The 5,340-nt window shown below is 39.3% G+C and overlaps 2 protein-coding genes across 2 annotated transcripts in view; one reads left to right on the top strand and one right to left on the bottom strand.

Annotated features, from left to right (window-relative positions):
- Window positions 1–5,340, bottom strand: part of LOC134812318 (peptidyl-prolyl cis-trans isomerase FKBP3-like) — a 106,863-nt gene that overhangs the window by 36,491 nt on the left and 65,032 nt on the right. The gene's annotated exons all lie outside the window — the stretch shown is intronic.
- LOC134812317 (uncharacterized) overlaps window positions 1–5,340 on the top strand; it is a 36,111-nt gene that overhangs the window by 26,671 nt on the left and 4,100 nt on the right. The gene's annotated exons all lie outside the window — the stretch shown is intronic.

Genomic DNA, 5,340 nt, shown 5'->3' with positions numbered 1-5,340 from the left:
GAGAGAGATACAGCTGCTAGAGTATGAAATTTCGAACCCCGGACCAAAAACAGAAAAAAGAACCGTTATAAATTTATGAAATCTGTCAAAGTTGGTGCATTTGCCCAAACTTTGACAGTTAATAACATGGTCATATGGTTAATAACATGGTCAATGACCAGGCTCTTACTAAATCGCTCGCCCAAAAATTTCACGTGACTTTGGTTTTTTTGGTTTTGCAGCCGTACAAAACGGTTTTACATAAACCCTAATCCCAACCCTAACCCTAACCATAACCCCGAAGCTATCCATAATCTTAACCACAACCCTAACCCTAACCCGAGCCCTAAATAATCGAATTCACGTTTTACTAGCCTGTCACGTGACCAAAACGGTTTTTGCCCATAACTCTCCAGGGAAGCATTTTAACCCTACGTCATGAGGGGTGATTCGGAATCAGCGTCCAAAAATACACCGATCTTGATCACTTTCATGCCTAAAGGGCCTTTTCACAAGAATTTTCTTAAAATTTGGGCGAGCGATTTAGTAGGAGCGCAATGACCATGTTATTGGCGAGACCATTGGTCATATGTTATATGTAATATGTTAGGTTATTATCCATAATTTATATATGTCCATGAGATTAGTATCTACTATAAATTTATTCTGAAAATTTCATTCAAAATTATTAATCACTACCTCTAAAGCTCGTCACGGGAGCTACTTTGTAAACTAGCATGTAAACTACTTTGTTGGTCGACTGAACTGCTATCATGAAGTTGAAATCAAGTTTCACAACAATAACAGGTTTTACTGTTATACAAACTATCTATAGAAACTAGCAGGTATTAGGTAATGTAAACTAGCAGGTAATATAAATTAGTATGTAATGTAAGCGTTTAAAAAAACCCTCCTGTATGTATAATATTACTATATCATAATAACTACTTAGCGAGATAATCAGATCAGACCTGCGCTAAGAGAAATGAAAATTATAGTGAAAAATGTCTCACAGAATTATATAAATTTATAAAGTGTCTGAGAGAATGGCAGTATTCCCACGAGAGGTAGCAACTAGCAGTAGTGCAGTAGCATGTCAGACTCAGGTACAACTCACAGTACAACTACATTCAGACTAAACACATTTGCTAAGTTATCAGATAAGATTAGTATATCATCACACGCTAATATGTACACTTCTTATAGCGTTATAGCTACACAGTCATGCCATATAATGTGATTTAGTTTAAACTTTTTACTAATTTAAAATTTTTATAACAACTTTGAACTTGTTTTTATTGATCCAATGTTATCATTTAGTCTGATAGGAATAAGCAGTTACTGAGAGAATTGAAATTTACCGAAATTAAAAAGTAGTAATTTCCTGGATAATTAGTTTGTAGTGGACCCTCACCCTCACCCTCACCCTCACCCTCACCCTCACCCTCACCCTCACCCTCACCCTCACCCTCACCCTCACCCTCACCCTCACCCTCACCCTCACCCTCACCCTCACCCTCACCCTCACCCTCACCCTCACCCTCACCCTCACCCTCACCCTCACCTCACCCTCACCCTCACCCTCACCCTCACCCTCACCCTCACCCTCACCCTCACCCTCACCCTCACCCTCACCCTCACCCTCACCCTCACCCTCACCCTCACCCTCACCCTCACCCTCACCCTCACCCTCACCCTCACCCTCACCCTCACCCTCACCCTCACCCTCACCCTCACCCTCACCCTCACCCTCACCCTCACCCTCACCCTCACCCTCACCCTCACCCTCACCCTCACCCTCACCCTCACCCTCACCCTCACCCTCACCCTCACCCTCACCCTCACCCTCACCCTCACCCTCACCCTCACCCTCACCCTCACCCTCACCCTCACCCTCACCCTCACCCTCACCCTCACCCTCACCCTCACCCTCACCCTCACCCTCACCCTCACCCTCACCCTCACCCTCACCCTCACCCTCACCCTCACCCTCACCCTCACCCTCACCCTCACCCTCACCCTCACCCTCACCTTCACCCTCACCTTCACCCTCACCGCAACAGTAATGTAACAGCAATGCAACAGCAATGTAACAGCAATATAACAGCAATATAACATTAACAGTGTTTTCAAAACGCATCAATTTATAATACGATCTTATTTAAGTTTAATATATAACTACTTACTGGGAATATTTCATTGGAATGAAAACATAGAAATGAGTGTCACGTGAGAGACAGTGAATAGAATGAGCGAATAAGAAGAAACTTAAGCGACAACAAGCAGCTCCCACACTAGCATCCCACCGTCCTACAGCAAGCAGCTCTTCATATTGCTTGTCAGGATGTGTCATAACAAGGAGATGCAACTATCACACTACTAGACTGTAGTTACTTATATATATGTAGTTACTTATATACGCTCATCTAACTGCGTATAATGCGATTACACTATTAATCGCACGAGGCGAAGCCGAGCTCGATTATTGCAGTTATTTCACGAGGCGCAGCCGATTATTGCAGTTATTTCACGAGGCGCAGCCGAGTGCAATAACTGGTATAATCTTATTATACATGCAGTTAGATTCGCGTATAACTACACGCTTCTGGTCTTATATAATCGGTGCGATAGCCAAGGTATCATTATATTATAATACTATAATACCTTGGCTTCTGAGTGCTAAGTGCGATAATTCCCGACAGCTTGCTGGAGGGAACGCGCGGGCACGAAATACATACAGATCCGTATGTACAAACGAGCATTTGTGGACAGATAAAATCTAACTGTTAAATAGTAAATTAGTTGACAGTACACAACACAATCACGCACCTATATACACTGCAGATACATGGGTTATTTGCGAGCAGGAAGCTCCCCTCTCTGCGAATAATTACCTAATTGATTGCCATGGCAACAAGGGCAAACCTCCTGGACTTGCCCTTGTTACCTATAATAAATAACATTTCACTACATATGAATAAATAATACATTGGACAATGGACAATGTACTACACAAATCACCTGTAAATAATACATTATACTATACAGAAAGTCACTTGTAAGTTTGGGTTGAGTAGTAAAAGTGCAATAACCACACTTTCACAGTTCACACTGTATAACCCGTACTCGCACATTGGTCAAATTGTTACAAATCTATATCCTTACCGTTAACAAATATTTAGCTACCTTATCAAACTTTATTTGAACGGAAATTAATCGAATGCTGAAGGCCCTAGCGTTCAAATAAAGTTCGTTCAAATAAAATTTCCGTTCAACATCGAAAAAATTAAAAAGTCGTCATATCCTGGGGCTGGACAATAAGTTCGTAGTGGAATACTTGTGGGAAAAAAATCAACGGACTTTGACTTGAACTTCAAGTCAAAGTCCGTTGATTTTTTTCCCACAAGTATTCCACTACGAACTTATTGTCCAGCCCCAGGATATGACGACTTTTTAATTTTTTCGATTTCAATTTTTATCGTTAGACATCAACATTTTTACTGTTTAACGACTACACTAATTTGTACTTTTCTTGCTTACTGTATTAAAAATTGATCGAAAATGTATCTTTAAATTGTTTAAAAACGCCCAAAAATATTTTAGAAATTTTTGATTTTTAATCGGTTTGATTGCCTCCGAGCGTTCATTTTAAAGTCCGTCAAACATTATATACGTTCACCTAATTTCCGGTCAAAAAACGTCCAATAAGGTATATCGTTTGTGCTCAGTTGTAACGATAAGCATGTCTCGACTATTAAAGTATCATGATTATTAAAATATCGCGACTATAAGAGGATCGTGACTATTAGAGGATCGTGACTATAAGAGGATCCTGACTATTAGAGGATCGTGACTATAAGAGGATCCTGACTATTAGAGGATCGTGACTATAAGAGGATCCTGACTATTAGAGGATCGTGACTATTAGAGGATCGTGACTATTAAAAGATCGTAGGGAATAAGTAATCGGGTTTGGATATATGAGGTGGCCCGACGGTCCTGCAGTGACGACAAAAGTCTGCTCCTTCGCAATATAGAGCACTCCCCTATAATTATGTGTATTGGAAGCGTCTGTTATGCTGCGCACGACGCTAGCCATGTGTTAATTAACTACAGTGAAGTTCCTCCTTCGCAAAGTTATTTTCCGCAATTTTCTGGATTCATTTATTGTTGATGCGCGCGGCGCTACATTTGTCAAATAAATGATCAAGTTTAACCATTACATGCGCGGATCCCACTCATTTATTAAAATCGTAGTATGTAAATATGTTGCACCTTTTTCCAGTCACACTTTTCACTCGAAAGAATTAATAGTACAAAATACAAGTACATCGTAGGGAAAATTGATCGTGCGTGGTTTAACCGCGGCGAAATTTTTGTTATCACTATCAGTAGGATGCAGATTTCAACATTAATAGAATTTCATATTTCATATTTTGCCAACAGGCAACGTTACGCCATTGTACAGAATGACAGATTCTTATCAGTTGTTCACGCCCGAAGTAGTTACAGGTAACAAAATGACGCGCAATATCTTGGGAAAGTTTGTGATAAGAAGATTAAATTAGAGAAGTTGGAGTGATTGATACCTCGGGACAAGTTAAGATATAATAGGGTTGCAGGGGGCTGGTCAGGTGACAGCTCAACTGATAGTATCAAATTACCTGCTTATCATGCATCATGCCATACTACCAACTACTCTTCCTTCTTTTTCAGAACAGTTTGATTTCTAACGAACTCAGCCAGCAATTATGCCAGCAATCATGCGCCATTGTTGAATTTTACAATATAGATCCAAATTGTGGTTTGTAAGGTTCAAAATCTTGTTTTATACTAACACTCTTTGTTTTAAGTAACACTCTCTGTTTTTAATTAACACCCTCTGTTTTTAATTAACACCCTTTCTTTTAAACTAACGCTCTCTGTTTTTGAATAACACTCTGTTTTTAATTAACACCCTTTGTTTTTATTTCACACTCTCTGTTTTTAACTAACACTCTCTGTTTTTAACTAACACCCTTTGTTTTTTAATAATACTCTGTTTTTAACTAACGCCCTCTGTTTTTTAATAACACTCTGTTTTTAATTAACACCCTCTGTTTTTATTTCACACTCTGTTTTTAATTAACACACTTTGTTTTCATTTCACACTCTCTGTTTTTAACTAACACTCTCTGTTTTTGAATAACACTCTGTTTTTAATTAACACCCTCTGTTTTTAAACTAACGCTCTCTGTTTTTGAATAACACTCTCTGTTTTTGAATAACACTCTGTTTTTAATTAACACCCTCTGTTTTTATTTCACACTCTCTGTTTTTAACTAACGCCCTCTGTTTTTTAATTACACTCTGTTTTTTAAT

This window comes from Bolinopsis microptera, chromosome 3 (assembly GCF_026151205.1).
Source record: "Bolinopsis microptera isolate Bmic1 chromosome 3, MBARI_Bmic_1.0, whole genome shotgun sequence".
NCBI lineage: Eukaryota > Metazoa > Ctenophora > Tentaculata > Lobata > Bolinopsidae > Bolinopsis > Bolinopsis microptera.
The sequence above is the reverse complement of the archived record's forward strand: the minus strand, read 5'-3'. Positions and strand labels throughout refer to the sequence as shown.